The sequence below is a fragment of the Lactuca sativa genome, chromosome 5 (genome assembly GCF_002870075.4).
Source record: "Lactuca sativa cultivar Salinas chromosome 5, Lsat_Salinas_v11, whole genome shotgun sequence".
NCBI classification, from domain to species: Eukaryota; Viridiplantae; Streptophyta; class Magnoliopsida; order Asterales; family Asteraceae; genus Lactuca; species Lactuca sativa.
This window is the reverse complement of record NC_056627.2, coordinates 150,681,715-150,703,650: the sequence shown is the minus strand read 5'-3', so window position 1 is coordinate 150,703,650 and position 21,936 is coordinate 150,681,715. Positions and strand designations below refer to the sequence as shown.

Here is a 21,936-nt window from a genome sequence, read left to right as displayed (position 1 = left end):
TATAATTAAGATGAATAAGACGGTTGACTGAGTGACTCTGCCTTAAATCCACAACCAGACAAGGAACAGGAATTAAGGCAGAATCATTCACTCTAATTTTGCAAAATCTTAACTATGCATAACCCTAATGTGTGTACCAAGCCATCATAGCTCACCTGCGCTGATCTTTAGTTCTCTTATGGATGTTGTGACTTGTTCGTACGAGTGAGTTATTTATAATTAGTTTTTAATTTCCCCAAATTTTAATATTAATTTAGATTAAATCTTTAAAGAAATTTTTATTTAGAAGATGTACCAAAATCTCAAAAGGGGAGGGGTTCCTCTTTGCTCTTATATGTCATACTGTTACACTCCTCCTTCTCCTTCGTCATTTCTCTTCGTCGAACAGTCTCTCTTGAAATGCCCCATTTCTCCACATGCATGGCATACTTGAATTATACTAGCATCAGTAGTTGAAGTGACGTGTTGAGTCAGGGTCCTACGGAAGTGAGCTTCTTCACCATTTTTAGTCCTTTAACAATCTCTTTCGAAATGTCCAGATTCGCCACAACTGTAACAGACCTGACTCACTCCCACGCCGAGAACTTGGGTGATTGATCGTGTCGGTGCCCTACAGAATCGAGGTGTGTGTGCTTGTCTATTGCAGTTCTTACATCGCAATTTTCGGCATTTTCCTAAGTGGTGGAAGTTGCACTTCTTGCATTCTGGTAGATTTCCAGCATATTGTCGTACTGACATTGGTACTGTAGTCGCAGATGTCGTGGCTATAGAAGTTGTCGCAGGTTGTTGTCACTTGGCAAGTTTTTGAGATAACTTGTGCTCCTTTTTGTTCCAGAATTTTCGTTTATTATTCTTAGGTTTGTGGGCTGGAGTATCATCATGGCTAGGCCCTTGTCGGTTTCCTTGTGTGTTACTATGGTTTGAATTTTTGAAACTCTTTCTATTCTCGTTTGGGTTGTTGGCATTGAATTGCGACATGACAGCTGTCATGGCGGCTGTGACCGTGGCCTGAAATGTAGCGTAGTCTATCTGCAGAATTGGTGCTTTGCCAGTTCGTTGGTTACCTCCTTGTGAAGACATGGCTCTATGGCATGACGAGAAACGATCTTGTGAGTAACGATGCTCATTGGTAGTTCTACTTATAAATTTCACGCCTTGATGGACTATCCTGAATGTTTCTAATAACATTACTGGAGTGTATTCTATGGAAGTGGGTATTGCACGAGTGTTATTTAAGTTAAGTTATATTGGTTTCCGAGATTATCATGATTCGACTTATATAGTATCCTGATAACTATCCATAAAGGAAGTCTATATGAATCAAATTTTTGGATTTGAAGTGGCTATTCTTGAATGAATTTCTGACAAGCCGTTTGTGAGGTGGCATTTCTCAATTATAAATTTCAAAGATTAAATAGTGGTATGGCTTTGATAGAGTTACTTAGTTTGCATGTTACTAAACTAGAATAAATTTTTGATAATGATGGTCTTTAACTGAAATAAGATTGATGTCACTAGAATGGGTATTGATACTACACAGAGTTCAGAAAATTTGACCTAGGAGTAGGTCTACAACATACTAACAGAGAGAAATCTTGTAAGCATAAAGAACTAGTGAAACCATACTTGCAAGACAGGAATGTTTACAGGGAAAAGTGCTATTTAGACCATATATATGAAGGCTATTCCTTAAACCAAAAGAAAGGATGAGTAGAGTATCTCCTACTGGCGACGGGCACCCCTCGGATGAATCCTTAATTCAGCCAGCTGACGCTCCACATCAAGGAGGTGTCACTCATACACTATCTGGCATGCTCGGAGCTCAATGGCATCAGCTTGGGTTGTAGCTAGCTCTTGCTATAGAGATCCATACTGGCTCTTGAATCCGCCTCGAGTTCCACAGCTCGTTGAATGGCTGCCACACTTAGCTCAACATTGCGAGCCACTCGGCGAACCAAGATTAGAATGGCCCTGTTTGCGGGGCCTCCCTCATTCAGATTGCAGAAGTTGCAGTCTCCGTTGTATGGGAGGGGTTGGCCCTGCTCGTTGCTCCACCTATTCAAACTCCCAACCCACATAGGCGTTGGACCATGGAATTCAAGTCGGTGGTTAGAATTTGGTAGTGGGGCCACTTGAGGTAGATTCTCGACTTCAGGCTCTGAGTCGGCCTCTTCAGGGAATTGTTCTGCAAAGTCATCGTCCAAAGGAATTTCATGATTTTCTTCTGGCTCTGCCTCGAGCCATCCATCATTTCCTTGGTTGGGAAAGTATGGGTCGCCGGGGAGATTAAATCCAGCCATGATATCTATGCGAGAATAGGGGTGAAAGGGATAGTTAATAAACGTCGAATCTAAAATACTTCTATAATATTATAATTGTATGCTCGATACTTCATTGTTATAGTATAGTAACTAAAATACTCCTATAGTATTTTAATGTTGTATGTTATGTTCTATCGATCTCTTGTTTGATATATCTTAGTAAGTTTTAGGCTTGCTGCAACACTACAGTCATTCCCAAACACATGTTAGTCATGCCTCAAATAAATATAGTTGATCAGGCTATATTGATCCCAGACATGATTACATAACTATTCAGGTTTAACCGTAGTGCCCAACTTGACTTAAATACTTTTATGTAATTCTTACTATGTTATAGTTTCTTGTACATATGTATAGTTGTATACTTCTTGTAAAATACTTATATTTTAAAGTATACTTTTAGTTTCAGAGCGACCCAGCCCATTTAGTTTTTATAGTTGTATACCACATAAGGTTCGGTATACTTTGTTCACTATAAACAATAGCTCTAATACCAATCTGTCACACCCCCAAACCGAAACGGCAGAAACGTTCGGGGGTGGATGACATCATATGTAGTATCACAACAATTGCATCATAGTAATCAAAGTAAACACAACCACTACATTGAATATATATAAAAAGTATTTACATCTGTTTGCTTCATATTTTTATACATCAACAGTAGCAAAAAGAAAGACTAGACTCTATACGCTTCGTCTGCTCAAAAGTCTGCCGAGGTACCTACCTACTGATTTCCTGAGAATACAAGCGGTTTTGAAAGAGAGTATCAGCATAAAAGCTGGTGAGTTCATAAGTATCTTTTTGTAATGGATACCAGTTAATGAATCAGTGAAAATGTTTGTATGTTTCCAAGAAAATCCAATATTTTCTAACATGTGAGTTTGTTACAATGTTCCATAAAGTATTTGTTCGAATGTTTATTTACCACCAGATGAATTGTATAATACTATTTTGAATGTAAAATCCCTTTTTGTAAGAAAACCCTAGCTATCACCAGTATGAATTGAATGATCTGTTTGAAAACCCTGGTTATTACCAGTATGTAAAGTAGTTTTATTTTTTTCATAAAGAAACCATGTATTTTCCATACTTATGCTAAATAAGCATTGTTCAAGTAAAGTATATTACTACGTAAATATATAGTTGTTATCTACTTGTGAGTTTTATGACCATACTAACTGATATGGCGCGAATCGGGCGCCAGTGTCCTTTATGACTTTGTCACCCGTAGACCTGTCGGTCCTATTGTAGCTAGCAGCAAGGTGCAGGATTTTCAGTCTTGTATAGATCTATACACAAACTCATGCTCTCCCTCGAGGAGACTCTGGTTCATAAGGGTAGTCTTTCACTAGTACATGTAATTGTACCCAAAGACGTGTCTCTCAACTAAATACACGCCTTCACAAGTAATTATACGGGAAATCCTTTTTATAAATGTCATAGAAGTTTATAAAAGATAAGTTTGTAAACCGTTTAACGAATTCCCAAACTATACCTATTATAGTTTGTATGTTTGTATATGTATAACCATGTGTGGAATTCCCAAACTATACCCATTATAGTTAGAATGCTTGTATATGTATAACCATGTATTGAATTTCCAAACTATACTTACTATACTTTGTATGTTTGTATATGTATAACCATGTATTGAATTCCCAAACTATACCCATTATAGCTTGTATGCTTGTATATGTATAACCATGTATTGATCTGAAAACTATGAGATTACGCATGTAAGTTGAAAACGTCCCTTAGGCTCAGCATGTTACAAGAAGTATATAAATATTTTATAAAACATGGAAAGTCTTTGGTTGTATGGATTGCATAAGTTTTAAAATTGTTGAAATTCTTATAGTATAATGTTTACAAAATCATTTGTATTTGGCTTGTATTCCCCCCCCCCCCCCCTTCTGAAAACATGAAAAATAGTAAAAGAATAGGGGTATGAACTCACCGTTAGTCGTGTGCAAGTATCGAATCAACAAACTGGAAAACAAAGACCCTTGAGTTTGTTGTATGTGGCACTTAACAGAATCCTAATAACAATTAAATACATAGATGTATCTAAATTAGCGATTTCGTTAGATAAAGTGTTAGAAAAACACTTGCTTTCGGTTAAGGAATGTTACCAGGACTTGATTGAATCGAGGAAAGCAGGTTTTTCACCACTTAATAGGTGTGTACGACCGTGAACAGGGGTTTACAGCCATGAACTCCTCTTTGATGGGTTTACAGACCTTGCAGATTTGAAGGGTGTACAGCCGTACACTCAAGAACAAGGGTGTTTGATTTCGAAGAAAATGTGTTCCAAATGCTCCAAATCGAATCCAAATGATGATTTTTGAAAGAAAATAGGTGTTTTTAGCGTGTACGATCAGGGGTTCTAGAGAGAGAATGAGAGATTTTTAGGCCAAGAGTGTTCAAATGAGTGTAGGGGTCCCATATATATAGGTTGGAGGTATGGTCGGTGTTGGGGTCCACCTGGCACTAACCGTGAACAGGTTTACGACCGTAAACATGTGTGCGGGCATACACGAGTGTGTAGCCGTACACTCATTTAGACCGAAAACTGTTAGTTTTTTTTTAAGGAATCTTTGGGTTTTTCGTGTGATTTTGGTTCTGACTCATATTTAAATTTAAATATATGAAACTAGATGGTTTTCTAAATCAAGAAGTTTGATGGAAACTCAATAAAATTCAAATTTTATTAATGGAAATCGGTTAATGGAAACGGAAAAATGGTTGGGTTGTCACACTAGCGTACACCGTAAGTCCTGTAGTTATAACCAGAGTCTCCTGGAGGAAGAGAGAGGTAATTGTGTATAGATCTATATGGGGATTGACACCCCCACACCTGAGTTGTTCGCTACAGCTAAATGGGGCCAGTTTAGGGTGAAAAATATCTTACAGAAACCGACGCCTGAAGAACGTCATGACAGGCATAACAGTCACATCAAGCATGGTTATAATGACTTACATAGGGATTAATAACATTATTTTGGATTTACGAAGAATATACACTTCACTAGTTTTATAAAATACAAAACTACGTTTCATTTTTTATACACTATTATCACCACTCCAGTCTTAGGGTTTTAAAACTACAATTTTTCATACAACAGAAAACATGGGGTTTTCTGGGAATACATTTTTTTTACAAGTACAAAAAAAAAAAAAACAAAGGACATACATGCAATTATTCACAGTTTTAGAACGAGGCGACATACATGCAATTATTCACAGTTTTACAAACCATTTTTCACAGATAATATTGGATTTTCTAGAGCTTTACAAATTATTACAAACAAAGATGTTACAAATATTTTCATATAAATATACTTATGAACTAACCAACACTCAATGTTGACGATTTTCAAATGACTTGTATTCTCAGGGAACCAGTAAGCATGTACCTAAGAACCGGATTCGCTGCATTTTGAAATTTCATACTTTAGATCACTTTTGTGTAATTTGATGAAAAAATACAATTTGTAAGCAATGCATGTTGGTATCTTTTAATGTATGTTGTTTGGTTGCAAAGTTTCATTCATATTCAATTGTTATGATACTATACAATGACGTCATCCGCCTCCGGACGTTTCTGGCTCGGGGGTGTGACACTTCAGACCCAATCAAACTTCAAGAAAAGTTCTTTAATGTGCTTACTTTGGCCAACCATGAGACATAATTGCTATATGTGTTGGAAAAGTTGTCAACAGTTCCAAATGACGGGGAATACTTCTCAAAATAATCAAATGCACAAAATCTACTCCTTGTTTGTGAACTTTTTAACATATGGGGGATTGAATTTATGGGTCCTTTTCTTGTCTTATTTGGCAACATTTACATTTTGCTCGAGTTTGATTATGTTTCTAAATGAGTTGAGGCCAAAGCCACAAGATTGGATGATGTCAAAACAGTTATTGATTTTTTAAATTCTAATGTTTTTGTGAGAATTGGTGTGCCTAAGGCCTTGATTAGTGATCGAGGGATGCATTTTTGTAACAAGATGATGAAGGCCTTATTGAAAAAGTAGAATGTGGCCTATCATGTCACAACCGCCTTACCTCCAAACGAATGGTCAAGCGGAGGTTTTGAATTGGGAAGTTATGTCCATCCTTGAGAAAACAATTGATCCCATAAGAAATGATTGGATTTTAAAGGTTGATGATCCCTTATGGGCATATTGTAACGCTTAATATACCCTGATAGGCATGACCTCATCTAGATTAGTCTTTAGAAAGTTGTGTCATCTCCATGTTGAATTAGACCACCGCGCATTTTGGGCGGTCAAGCAATGCAATTTTGACATTGATGAAGCAGGGAAACATAGGAAGCTTCAAGTTCAAGAGTTGGAAGAATTGAGTGTCTCATATGAATACTCAAGAATTTACAAAGACAAAACGAAGCTCTTCCATGACAACTTCATCACCCAGAAGCAATTTAAATCAGGGCACAAGGTCTAACTTTACCATTGAGGATTGAAGTTTTTTCCAGGAAGTTAAGATCAAGATGGATTGGGCCTTTTGATTTGATCAAGACATTTTAACATAAAGCGGTAGAGATTCAAAGTGAAGAACCAGGACAAATTTTCAAGGTCAACGGGCACCGTTTGAAGCCATTTTATGAAGGTTTTAATGCAAATTCCCTAGATATCATCCATTTGGATGTCCCAAGGTGTTAAAGTAAATCTTGGGGGACGTTTCACCAAAGACATTAAAAAGGGGCATTTTTGGAAAGCATTGTGCTTTCGTGTTTGTTATTCGAGTAAAGAAGTTTTGAAGATGTTTTGGTGTTTCTAAGGAGTTCTATTTGAAGAAATCAAGTTTTCTATGTGTCAAAACATTCAAATTAAAGCCAAAAGTATGATAAAACTGAAGGAAAAATATCCATAAACTATAGTCAGCATGCGCCCCGCGTGTTGTGCGTGCCCCCACTATGTGGTTATGTTGCGCGGCCCGCGTCCTGTTGTGCAGATAATGTGTACGGCTATGTTCGATCGATGAAACTTGACTCAAAGTTGGAATTCTCTCGGTGATTAGTGTGCGACCTGCGTGGGGGTATGCACAACCCGCACATACCCCTAGGCTAGGCTTGACGAACTTTGACTTGCGTTCACCAAATTTTAAGTGCATTGACTATTGTTGACATCCATTGACCAAGATTCACTTCCCTTGACTGGTGGATTAAATGAGATGACTTCTTCCTCGTTCATTAGTTCCATCATGCCTTCCTCCCTCTACTATTTTTTCCCTAAAGAACATAAACTCACAAACACCCACTTCGCCGAAAAAATCGAGATTTTTGGAGTTCTACCTGTTGGAATTCGACGAAATTTGCACCATTCTCGTAGTTTTTACGAGCTCTACAAATCCCACTAAAGTCTTTCTTTGATCCATGCCCAGAGTAGGTAGCACCGCCACCACCCATTTTCGACTTTCCGACAGTTTTTCGGCTAACTCCTGCCAATTCTTGCGATTCCGACACCACCAATGTGTTTCTTTTTACGAGCTCTACACATCCCACCGAATGAAACTGAAAAAACTCACCAAACAAATCGCCGGAATTTTTGAGTCACCACCATCTGCCATTAGGTTTAACAAGAATTAAGTCGGGAACTTCGTGTTATTAAAAGAGTCTTGCATTTTGGCACCTATGAACAACCATTAAGCTTGGGTGCAAGTGAGCGGGTTTTGGGTTCAAGCTTCAAATTTCATGCTGAAAATCGAAACATGTATACTCTTTTCTTGGTTTTATTTACATTTCATTTGTTTATATGACAATTACAAACAAATATGCTTTGGAGTTTTCCTATGATTGTTAGTTAGTGCCTGAATTGTTTAAAAGCTTGATTTGAAGTTGATAAATTTGGTTAATATTTCTTGGAAATTTGATTGAAAATTTTCTAAACTTTGGTTGGAACTCATTGAAATTAACTAGAATTGTTGAAAAATTTTATAGTTGGAATTATCGCAAGGAGTCAGTTGGTGTTGTTTGAAATTGTTTTGAATTGTTAAATTTGGGTGATGTTATTTGTTAAAATAGATTGGGCTTTGTTTAATTATTGTCATGGTGAGAAAAAGGGATTATCGTTTGGTGTGAGTTTGATTTTTGAATGTTACAGATATAATAGGAAAGAGCAAACTGAGATTATGCACCCATAGATCAACCGTTGATCCGAATCCAAAACAAAATGTTGCGCGTACATCACGCAAAGCCGCTGGGAAGCGGAAACAAGTTGGAGGCGAGGAAAGCGATCATTCCCACACAAACGTAGAAATAAACAAAATATCTCTCCAACCTATGGGGACATTAAATCCAACCAAAAAAGTTCTACCACAAGGAATCAATGGGGAAGCTTGGGGTCCACTATGGTGTGGCAACTTTGTTTTGTAGAATTGGTCGTCATAACTTTCTTAATCTTTGTGATGGAACCTATGAAGAGCCCACAATGGAACTCTTGTCCACTTTTGTTAGAGATGATGCAGTGGGTATCCTTACCTTCTAGCTGCAGGTTTAAAATCATCAACTCTCATACATACAGATGGAATCTACCATGGGTACCGGCCACAACATTACAACCCGTTGTCATGAGTACCTTAGTTTCTTGCATTCTCCTAATGAAATTTTTTTGTTACAAATCACCGATATTGAGTCGTTCAATCCAAGCCTCCAAAGGGCCAATCATCTATTTCATCCTTGGTAGGGAATTTCGCACCAGATTCTCTCAATAAGCATCTTCGGTCATCTCGAGCCCGATCAAATAAACAGATGTGAACCCTTCTTCCTAATTTGCATGTCAGAATTTCTTATTACACCTTGTTTCTCCACATTTTCCTTGATAAATGTGGTGTCGTCCATCAATGAGCCTCGGTAGAAATCTACATCGGGGTGCTTATTACTATTATAGATCGATCTGTCGGCCTAGACTTCCCTGCCCCCGAGTACTTTCCCGTCGACTACAACTAGACCGACTTCCTACTTGATTGTGACGCTCTAGAGTGAATGGAAATGTTGCTAGATCTGTACAATAACATGTATAGTTGGCTCAACGATGACAAGAATGTGGTTTACTTCCTCCCAAGCTAGATTGGTGACTCATTCCTTTCGGATGAAGACAAAACATGGATTCCGCCAGAACAGTTGACTCCAGCAGGTGTACTACAGGTGTACTACCCGACTCTGAGGGCAAAGAGGATGAAGAGCAAGAGGAAGAAGATGATCATGAGATAGCCGAGGTTGAAGACCATTCGACCACTAACCATAGATGCAATCGCCTATGTATCAGTAGGACCGCTTCTAGGATCATCCACATCAAATTTCCCAACAACAATTCCAGCCACAACAGCAGGGGAGACACGAGATTCCAACATATTTCATCTTATTTGACTAGTTTGCCACAATGTTCTCCACTATAAATATCATAGATACTCTGACTCAAGAAAATACATGCACCATTCAGAGTGTTGGAACTCAGGTCAACAAGTTGGAATAGAGCGGAGCCTCCACTTCCCATTAAATCCAGTTCATATGGGATTTCCACTACCGTCATGGAAACTTCCCAATCATCCGATTTAGGTCATTTTTGCCCTTACCTTAAGCATTGTGGACAATGCGTATTCTTAAGCTTAGGGTGGGGTATTCCCTTTTCTTTTTACTTTTTTCATGCATTTTTAGTTTTGTTGCATAGCATATTAGTCTTTAGCTAAATTGCATTCATATTTTTTTTTTAAATTCCAAAAAGATTTTATTTTCTTCTTTTCTTCTTTTAATTTAGCATGAAATTTAATTAGGACATCAGCATGCATGCATTTTTGTTATCTATTTACTCTCATCTCTTGGGCACTATGGAATAGGGTCATAAGTATTAAATCATAGATTGGTCCGGGGTTTTATTATGAAATTCCTTGTGATTGACAAGTGGGGCACATTTTGAACCTAAAAAGACCACTTTTTGGACAGCTTGTGTGGGGTTCAAATGCAAGTAGCTTGATTGGGGCTAGGTGTGGATGGAAGTGGTTACTTAGGATGATGCGTGCAGGCAAAGATTATCCCGGTGAGTTATTTTGAAGATTTGAAGAATCACATCTCGGTTTTGGGGGAAAAACCCCTTAGTACTCCTAAGTCTCGCCCGAGCCTTACCTAGTTAAATTATCACCACCTTTTTAGGCTAGGAAATTTTCTAAGGGTCTAGAGTAGATAGTTAGTTACATTTTATTCATCACCCCTTACATTGATGAACTTTGAGATAGCTCCCTCAATTCACATTTTTGGAATCACGGTTTTTTTTGGTAACACCCATTCTTGAGTCAGTACTCACCTTTTTAATAGATCTTGACACACTGTCAATGATCATTAAGTATTCATTTCTAGCTTCTACCTATGGTGCAATCTCTAAGACATGAAGAAAACAAACAAAAATGAAGAAAAATAGAAAAGCGAGCGTAAGGTCACACCTTATGATCTGATGAGTCAAACACTCTACACGCTGACCACCACCGCTAGCACCAACACCAACGCTAGCACCAGATCTTTTCAACGATAGCAGATCTTTTCAACGATAGCGTGAAGTCTATGATCTTGGTGATCTTTATATATTAGGAAGATATCTTTTGTATATTAGGAAGTTATAAATGGTATATATAGAATAGATATCTGATCAGTGATCTTGGTGACTAGGTTCAAACGATTACGTAGATTAGTTTATATTTAGATTAGATACAATCCCTTAATTGAAAGGATTCTCTAGAATAGTTAGTATATAATCAACATTAGGGTAAAACCCTAATTTGTATCTTTTGTACGACTTGGTGCCGTCTATGGCTGTGTGACCCGTTCTCTTGGTGAGAACAACCCCTTTTTTGGTGAAAGTATCTTTGTTTTTATCTTGTTCTTTTGTTCTTCGCTTATTTTTTTACTATTTATACTTGAATGTATCCGATCGATACAAACCTTCAATTGTTATCCGAGCGGGTTTTCTGATACATTCAAGATTTAGAAGTTCAAGCTTTTCTTCAGAATCTTGAAAATCAGATGAAGAAAAAGAAGAAAAAAAAAGAATTCAGACATCTGAAGCCAATATCTCTTTATCTTATTCGAAATATTTTAATATGAGAAAGGGAAAAAGATTCAGCAATCTAGAAGCAAATGTCCTTCTTTCAGATCTGAAATCTTCAGAAGAACTATAATGGGTCTCTTGAAGATTTATTCGGTAAGAGTGTTTATATACCACCAGGTAAGTGTTTTCCAACCAAATATCCTGCAAAAGAGCAAAAGTAAGATTCTTTGTATAATTGTTTGTGAAAAGTTTTTTTAATATCTTTTATTTGATTTTTTTTAGTGTTACTTTTTGTGCTTTGAATTTTGCTATTCTACAATGGCAAAAGTTAAAGCAATGTTCTCATAATGTGGGAAATTAAACTGAATGTTTGGTGTACATTTGGTTGAACACGTGGGCTACAAAGACTACATGGTCTTGTATTTTTATGTGTAAAATAAACGAAGGCTTCACGAAGCATTGACTAAGCAATGGCATTTTCGTGAAATCAATGCATGGGAGACAAATTCTCGAATTGTCGCCAACTTTAATAAACTCAGTTCTTTCAGATCAGTTGAGTAAAATTTCATATGGTTAAAGCCTATGGTCTACATGCTCATATCTTTCCTTGACTGACTTTTTATCTAATTGTGTCTCTATCATGATAGATCCTACTTTTCAGTAGTAAGAGGTAATTCTCAGGGTCTCTCATAAAAAAGTTGAATGTGGTGTCAAGATGTTTGTTCAAAAATCCATAGAAATGTGTGTGGTATTTCTGTGAGAAAAGACTAAAGAGAATGATCTATACATTTTCTGAACGGCTGTCAAGTTCCTAAAGCTAGAAAATATGAGTGATCAAAGTGTTGTCTCAATCAGATGTGATCCAGTGTATGTAAGACATAGGGTAGTTTGTCGAACTTGTTTGTTAATCTCAAAACAAGATGGGTTGAAGATAAAAGCATATTTCGTGAGAATGCATGGCTAAAAGACAAAGCATGGGCATTTCTGTCTTTATGATTTTAGCAGATTTTCGGTAACCAAAAGTTTGCCATATACTGGATTATCAGGGTTATTTCAGTCATATATAGGTCAAAGTAAAGAAACTAATGCTAGTGTACACATGTGATCATTGGTCTCTAATTGACGTGTCACAGAGCTATTGGTGGCATCTTTTTTTTTCAAAGGGAGATTCAGCTTCATCTGCTTAGGCTGTGGGGGGAGTGGTCACACCCAACCCACCAAAAAAGTGTTGTCACATCTATGTCTCGTTAGCTTCACCACCAATCCACTAAACATCGGAAATGGTTACCACTCCATAAATTCTTTGTTTTTATTTTTTTATTTTTTTAAACATTATATTAAATAAAAAAACATAACTTATGACATAAATTAATTTTTTGAAAACATAAAAAAATAAAACCATATTTCATAAATTAAACACATAGAAATTTAAAAATTAAATTACTAAAATTAAACATTACATTGTCGAAATAAAATAAAAATTAAAAAACATAAAAAAAACATAGAAAAATTCTAATCTTCGTCGTTGACGGCATCATCCGATTGGTCATCAGCGTCCTCATCCTCTTCGTCGTCACCGGCGTCATCCTCCTCGTCTTCAACGTCATTTTGCCATTGGAATTGTTTTTCCGATATGTATTAGGTCAAATCATGTTGTAGATTGTGATGTGTTTTACGATTTTATATTTCCAAAACCCTTTAGAAGTATGTCGGGCTGTCAACTTCTATTACTGCACATGGATTAAGTATATTGTTCGTGGTATGTGAACAAATAGCCCTATCATCTTCTTCTATTATCATGTTATGTAAAATAACACATGCAATAAACACGGTCGTCAATTTCTCCTTGTCCCATGTTCGTGTCGGATGTTTGATTATGTGTCACTTTTGTTTGAGGACTCCAAACGCCCGTTCTACATCCTTCCTTGCTAATTCTTGTGCTAAATTGAACATTTTTCATTTATCGTCAACCGGAAATGTGTATGACTTGACAAATGTAGCGTATTCTGGATATATCTCATCACCTATGCAATACCCATACTTATATTCATTTCCATTGACAACGTATGGCATTTATGGGTTGTACCCTGTAAAATATCGTTAAATATCGGAGATGCTTGGAGCACATTCAGCTCATTGTTTGACCCCACCATACCAAAAAATGCATGCCAAAATCATATGTCCTTTGAAACAACTGCCTCCAATATAACAGTCGGCACCCCATGATCACCTCGCGTGAACTGACCACGCCACGCGTTGGGACAATTTTCCCACTCCCAATGTGTATAATCAATGCTACCAAGCATCCCTCAAAAACCATGTTTAGCTTGATGCACGACATACAACTGTTCGATATCACTTTTAGTCAGGTGTCGCAAATATATGTCACGGTAAAGCTCTATAACATACTCAGAAAATAGATATGTACACTCATGACCCGTCCTTTCAAACATTTTTAGATACTCATCTGATACATCTGCGGCGATGTCATATGCCAATTGTCTAAGAGCGGTCATACATTTTTGTATTGTAGTAAAACCGTGTTTACCTCTGGCATCGCTTCGTAATTGGAAAATTTCATAATTATATGCCAAATCTCTAGCTATACGTAAAAATAAATTTCTACCGGTACGAAAACGTTCTTCGAATTTCGATAAATCATATAAACTATCAACAGCAAAATAATAGTGTGTCAAAAGTTCATGTGCCGCCTCTCGATCCCGGTTGATCCATTTTCTATGCTTCTTCTCGACGTTTGAACTTTCGCCCCTCTCACGTACCATATCTCGTGCCGCGGATAATAGCGTATACAAAATCAAATACTCATCAGTATCGTTATCATCGGATGACGAAGAAATTGAAACCTGGAATGTTATCCATTTTTTGGTTGAATGTGTGTGTTTGTTTTAAAATAATATGAGTATGTTTTAGTGGGAATTATGTGTAAAATGAATGCATATATAGAGAGAATTTGAAAAAATAATAAAAATACTTTTTTTTTAATTCACAAACGGTCGAAACATTAAAGCCCAATGGTCCAAAATTGAATTAACCGATCAAAGTCTCCGTCTTCATCCGTCTTCCGCCTCACATCACACGTAAACCACCCACCCGTGGGGCGGTGTGCACGCGCCTCCAGGGGGGTCCACGTCAGCCCCACGCGTCCCTTCTTGGACCATACAGGATGTGCTCTCTGTTATGACTCTCATGCTGGTATTCTAAGTATATTTTTTGTTGTTGAGACATGCATCTGTCAGTTTTGTGTCTCGAGAAAAAGTCAATGTGTGTATGTTAATTCATGAAGAAAAGGTTAGTTGCTTATTTCCATCAAATAAATGCATGACATGAACCGCAAAAAAGAAAGATGATATTTCACGCTGATGATGTTCCCACGCTGATGATATTCACGCTGATACTCAAATGCATGATCTCAAAGATCAAGTCTCCTTTGCCCTGTTTTCTCTGCCATGTCTTCTGTAAAAGAATCTGTAAAATCATTGTCATCATATGTTCCTTGGGTCCCACATAATGATGATAAATGCATGTTGTGAAATCGCTGTCAACAGGAGGACTAACAAATGCTGATGCATGAGGGTCTGATGCTAAGAAAAGACGAGAATTCCATGGATCATTAGTCAAAAAGCAATGAAACAAAAAGTGCACTATGTTTCTCTTCATTTCATGCATTAGGAAGCAAGTCGAGGGCATTTTGGTAATTATACTATAAGTCTTGGGGATAGAAAGTCAACACTTTTGAGCTGATTATCTCTCACGCTGACTTCAATGTTCATATTTAAAAGTCAGCTTCATCCTCAAGTTTAGGTTTTCAACGTCTTTCTTTTGCATATATCATCCAGCCTTCTTCGAATGTCTGCTTTTTCAAAGGTTGTTAAACATGATTTTTCTATAGAATATGTGTATTCATTTTCACACTGACAGGAATTAACTTCTCACTGGCTGACCTTTAGTTCACTGACCTGTGGATTAAACAAAGGCTCTCACTTGTTGTATGATGCATGGTGCATATCGACATGTGATTGGAAGTTATAAGAAAAAGAAGCTTGGCATGGGTTCTTTATTCAAAAACGGTGGTGTGTGTGAATGTGAAGTAAAAAGAAGTGTGCTAGGTAACACTCATGTTGATAGTCACTCACATTATCTCTCTTCACGTGTCTAGTTGCTCAGATATTTATATCTTGCTGCTGAGTCACCCATTCAAGAAAAGAACATGTAATCCAAGAAAAATGTCCATATAATGCAAGAATGTTACTGTCAATGGCAGTTTTATCATTTTCTTTGAACAATTCTAAAAGATTTAGAGCAAGTCCAAGTATATCAGGGTGAGAGGGCGAATTCTAAAGACAACTGTTTATTGGATGAGTTTGAGCTTTCTGGCATACCAATGGCGTCCAGGTGTATACCACGTATCAACACTTGCCTCGACATTGATGATAGTGGTATACTGAGTGTGTTGGTATTAATGGATATTATTATTGTATAATTATCTTATTGTATTTATTTGTACCTCTATTTATCTTCTTATTTGTAGGGGCATTTGTTGTAAATCCATTATATATAATCGATTCTCTCCTCATAAAGTTGATTTTATCACTTGTCATATGGTATCAGCTATTCATCCGTTTTCCCCTTTCTAAATCTATTCGTCTCTTTCTTCTTCCTGGGATCTCACCATGACAGTCTCCTCTTCTTCTTCTCAAGATAACCCTTTCTCCATTGCACCTGATGACAATCAAGCTTTCCTCCAGTAATTACTTGTTATGGCGGAATCATCTTCTTCCCATCTTTACTTATCAGAAGCTATTAGGGCATCTCGATGGTTCTTCTCCTGCTCCATCGACCACCATTACTGTTGAAGAAAAATCTCTTCCCAATCCAGACTATCTAGTATGTGCTGAAGCTGATCAACGAGCTATTATTCTCTTGCAATCTTCTCTGACAGAAAAAGCTGCAGTTGAAGTTCTTGGTCTCACCACCGCTCGCAACATCTGGCTCCCTCTTGAAGCTTCTTACAGTAATGCCTCTATTGAACACGTGCATTCTCTGCGTGACTCCCTTCGACAACTCACGAAAGGTACATCTTATGTTTCTGATTATTGTCGTCGATTCAAGGCAATATGTGACCAACTCTCCGCAATTGGTCACCCGGTTGTTGAAATTGATAAGTTGTATTGATTTCTTTGTGGTTTGGGTCCTTCTTATGAAACTTTCTCCACGGCAATAAGGGCTACCAACCCTGCCCCTTTGTTTCGCAATTTAGCTGTACAAGCAGAAAGTCACGAGTTGTTCTTATAGTCTCTTCACGGTACCCCTTCTCCTCCTGCTACTTTTCAGGCTCAGAATACTCACACTAATTTTGCTTAGGGTAGGGGTAGTTCCTTCAATTATCGAGGGTCCAACTCTCGTGGCAGGGGATGAGGTCAAGGTTAAAGACCACACTCATTCCTAATTGTGCAGAACTAATGGTCATTATGTGTCTTCTTGTCCGCAATTTCATACCTATGCTACTCAAGCTCCCTCTTTGGATGAGAACTTAGCAAAGGCCTTCCATACACAATGTCATGTTACTACCAACACTCCCGATTGGCATGTTGATTCGGGAGCGACATATCACATGACTCCAACCTGTGACTCACTTAATTAATCGACATCATATCAGGTAACAATCAAGTTGTTTATGACAACGGTAAGAAACTTTGGTTCACACATACGGGTTCATCGACTATTTGTGTAACACCCGATTCCTAGTATGTATTTTAAATCAATTTATTCATTTTTAAAGGGACTCGATGAGTTGGAAGTCACAAACTCATCGAGTAGGAATAGAATTTGACACGGGACTTGAATACTACTCGACGAGTTGAGAGTCTCAACTTGGCGAGTAGGGCTGCCAGAGTGAAACCCTAATTTCAGGGTTTTGCACCCTATTTAAACACCTTAACCTCCAAATGTTGGCCTCATTTGCAGCCTCCATCACCCTAAACCCTAATCTACTCTTGAGTGTTTTTGAGCCATTTTTGTGTGTTCTTTGTGAAGTTAAAGAAGAGGACCATTGAAGAAAGAGCAAGGACCTAAAGGAGAAGAGTAGATCCATAAGTTAAGCTCCATTTCTGGTTTAATAGAGGTAAAAAGCTCCTAACTTGACTACAAACAAAATGAAATTTAGTGGCATACGTTTTAAATGAAAATCCTCCCCAATCTTCACGTATCAAGTATTAATGACAATCCATCACTGATCTTCACCTATCGTAGACCTATGTTATTTTTATCTCCATCGGCATCCCTGCTCCGACTGCTCTGCTATGCTCCGACATGTTTGATCAAGGTACATATCGTGTTTCAACTAGGTATTTAGTTTAATTAGTTTCAAAATCACATGATGCGGATTCTAATGGTAGGTTTGTATGTCTGATTTGAGGAGTAGTAACTAATTGCGAAATTTTTGTTAGATCAATTAGGGTAATTCGTTCTTCAAAACTCGCATTTCTATATCCCTTTTGTTAAGTCCATAGGTTAGACTTTTCTGTTATTCGCATTACATATATGTTTTACAAAGACATTTTCACTCAATTTCAACTATTTCTATCTTTATTATAGAGTTGTAGAATTTTACTGAAAGTCTTGAATTTAGAAGCTGATGTTTGCTTCTCATTCACTCAAATTTGTCCTCGGTTCTAGGATGTGGTAATGTAGGAAATTCCCTAATTTGTGCAACTCTTCTAGAGTAAAATGCAAGGTCGATATCCAAGGAATGTAATGCAGGTCCATTTTGTAACTATATCCCTTTATTTTTCAGAAGCAATTGTCCTCATATGAGATATTATTTTTCTCTCTTCTGATCATGTTAGACTATCTTAGCCATTCTGAAGTGTATCTTATTTTCTCAAATTACTAGTTGATGGTGTAGATGACTACTTTTTTTGGTAATGAATAATATATTAATACAATAATGTACTATGTTATCGTGCTAACACAACTTATTTCTTCATGTTACTGAGCTTTGTTTCTTAATATCTATTGCTTTTCATTTTCTATTGTTAATCTCAATAGACTGTAGAAAACTCTTTTTTCATAATAACAGGTTGCATGTATATTTGGTTGATCTTCATTACAAATATATCAAAGCTTACTTATTTCTGTTTGCAGGTTTCTGAAAAGTGAAATTCGCGATTTACTTACATCATTGTGGATAATTAAACGTAAGGATACCTAAATTATATTTTGTTGTAGGAAATTTGTGTTTAAAGTTGTAAAAACCATGACATTTTGACAAGTTCAAGATGCAACATATGTTTAAATTGTTGGGATGCGATACTCAGGTTGTGTTATGAATTAAGGATGGATATGAAATTTTTACCCTTGGACTTATTTTGCAGGTTTTGAAGGTTCTTTTATCTTTTCCTTTAACATATTCTACTAACCCAACGTCCAAGCTATCAAATCAACCATACCTTTCTGAATCTTCCATGTCATTGGTATCGGTTCTTGTTTAGGTAACCCCAACTTAATTCTTTTCTTGACAAGAAAATAATTGTTTTATTTATTTGATTAAATATAGCGATAAATTTAGATTTATACATCTATACGATATTTTGTCTTACACCATTAGAAAGTTTAATTATAAAACTCTTTTAACTACTAAACATTGGGTTATTAATCTTACACAATTGCTTTTAAAATATGTTTTTTTTAAGTTGACTTCAACGTTATCCATATGTCATGTTAGTGTAGGATTAAAAATCATAATGAGTATTGGTAGGAAATCAAATCGAATCCAGCAATAAAAGTTAAATAATTTTTCGATTTGCATCATTATTTTAATATTTTAATATTGTTCGAAAACTGTTTGCATACAACAACATTGTTGGTTACATATAACTACTAGTTTACTTCAAACATGTTATTATTGAATCCTTTTAATAAGAATTGACAAATTTGAACTGAAAAACTGTTGAATGAATTATGATATAAGTTAAATTTCATGGTACATATGTGTCCTTTCTTTTAAATATTTTTTATGGTACATTGAGACACTTTATCTTTTTATGTATATTAATATGCATGTGTTAATGATCAATGGGGTTTATATTAAGATGGTTAGAAGCAACAAGTTATGAGTCATATTTACTCATTCTCTAGAAAATGCATAGTAGGTGTTTGTCTTTATGCTTCAAAGAGAATAGTCATCGGTTTATATGATATAAACATAGGCAAAACTTGAGTGTCATTATGGATAATTTGTTTTATATGTAACTGAAAATGTAAAGGTATCATGGGGATGTTGGAGATAGGCTATCACCTACCCAATTAAGTGCTTTGGATGGGCAAGAAATACTATCACCTACTTGTGGAGCTTATCATACTACTACATTTTCAGAGTCAAGTCTGAATGTATACAGCTGGGGATCGTATGTTCCCTTAATTCTTATCTATTGCTTCATTTTAACAATTATTGGTAGTAAAATTGTGTTTGGAAGAATAGTTTTGTTAAAAGTTTTTAACTCCTTTTTGTCCTTATTGGTGTCAGGGGTGATTTTGGAAGACTAGGCCATGGTAAGTCCACCGATTTCTTAATTCCTCGGCTAATAAAAGCATTACAATAGTTGCTTATAAAGAAAGTTGGTTGTGGTGATAGCCATTGTTTGGATTTGATGGCACATCATTTTCATGTGATGTTTCTTTCTTTAATCTCTAGGAGATTAAAAACACTTATTATATCATGAGTAACAAATTTTCACCTATTTTATTTATTCACATAAAGTAGTTCAGATTTCTTGTGGATGGAGGCATACACTTGCTATTACTAAAAGAGCTAATGTGTTTTCTTAGGGCAGAGGTACAAATGGACAACTATGCCACAAAGAAGCTTCTGACATGTAAATATCAGAAAATATGAAAATAGTTTTATTAATTCTTTTACATAAGTTATTGTTCCGTTATCTTTCGCTTGCTATTATTTTCTCCTCTTCTATTCTACCAAACATTAGGCCCTAATAAGAATGTAAAGCTGTTACATCTTAAACAATACTCATGTTTCTAATTGATCTAAAAAACATTTGTAGTCAACTATCCAAACATATTAGTTTATATTACAAGGTGGATAGTAGGGGATTGCAAAAGAAATGGAATGGTTCATTCCATTTGAAATAAAAAGTCAAAAAATATATTTTATTTTATTGTTTATTGTTTCTTGTTTATGAAAAGGGAAAATTAGCAATTTATAGTAATTTTGATGAAATTATTACTTGTACAAGTCTATTCGTGTGGCATAAAAAGATTACAGAAAAAGTATGTTTTAACTTTTGTTTCCTTTTTTTATATAAACTTTTTCTTGAATGTAAACTAGATGAGGGATATTAGAGAATAATGATGATGAAGATGTTGGAATGCCTTCAAATATTTATTGTAAGTAGGTAGTATTTGTTTGTTATGAATCTAGGAAGGAATGGAATGAAAAAGAAAATGTTATTTGTTTTGTTTGATGCAATGTAATTTATATTATTTTTAATGTGCTACAATTTAATTAATTATTTTAGTTTATATTATAGATGAAACTTATGTAGATATAAGTAGCCTAAATTATTACCAGTGCAAAATTTCCAACTATATTTTGTATTATGGAAAATAAAAAAGTGCCACTAAAATCTTAAAATGTGTAACTAAAACTAGTATGACTTCTTGAATCAAACGAGCATTAAATGGCAAAAAATATATGTCACAAAAAAACTTTTATTCTATTGTGACAAACAAAAAAGTGCCACTAAAAGCTTAAAAAACTATAGTGACAGAAACGAAAAGTGCCACTAAAAGGTTTAAGTGGGAGGGTTTCTAGTGACACTTATTACATGTGCCACACATGGAGGGAAAGTCAAGGACTTTACGTGTTATATGGTGTCTAGGGCCTAGATCTTAGTTTTCATGAGTTAGTTTGGAATATTATGGCTTTTGGACCAAGATCTAAGTCTTAAAGGACTTGGGTTTGAACTAAACCCATTAAGAAGGATTATTGACGGGTAAAGTTGGAAACTTTACCCTTAAAAGGGCATTTCCATTATGTAGATGAAGTATGTGATGGGTTTTAGCCATAAGAACTTTCCTATGTGCGCATGCAAAACCATAATGCTTGGATCTAGGCTTTCTAATTAAACATGCTTTGAATCCAAGACTTCTAATGACTATTTAGGTTAAATAACAACATTGAAACAGATCTAGAATCATACCTTTGAATTCCTTGTTGATCTTGTTGTCTTGGAGCTTCTAGAGTCACAATTGTCACTCCTCTAATGACTTACAAACACCAAATAGCAAGGAGGATGATTTGGGAGAGAGGAGAGGGGAGGAATTCGGCCAAGGCTTCTTTACTTTAGGTGAAGTACCGAATTCCTTATGCCATAGGGTCTATTTATACTTGTAGACTCCTTAAGGGTTACAACCTAAACCTTAATTGGATAATCTTTTCTTAAGGCTATCCAAATCCATTCCTTAGATAACTCCTTCGACGATTTGAAGCTATCCTAGCTTCTAGAATCCGTC

The 21,936-nt window shown here is 36.2% G+C and overlaps 1 long non-coding RNA gene across 5 annotated transcripts; it reads left to right on the top strand.

The window, feature by feature from the left end:
• The first annotated feature begins 15,593 nt into the window (after nt 1-15,593).
• Nucleotides 15,594-20,469, top strand: LOC111882332 (uncharacterized). 5 transcript variants are annotated; one of them, XR_006192442.2, is made up of 9 exons: nt 15,594-15,842; nt 15,935-16,708; nt 16,773-17,527; nt 17,656-17,728; nt 18,550-18,602; nt 18,780-18,896; nt 19,671-19,811; nt 19,931-19,956; nt 20,238-20,469. It is a non-coding gene; the product is annotated as an uncharacterized LOC111882332 (long non-coding RNA). The 5 variants fall into 5 exon arrangements; XR_006192441.2 differs by having other exon boundaries at nt 16,768-17,527; XR_002847135.3 differs by having other exon boundaries at nt 15,606-15,842; nt 15,935-17,062; nt 17,440-17,527.
• The last annotated feature ends 1,467 nt before the right edge of the window (nt 20,470-21,936 follow it).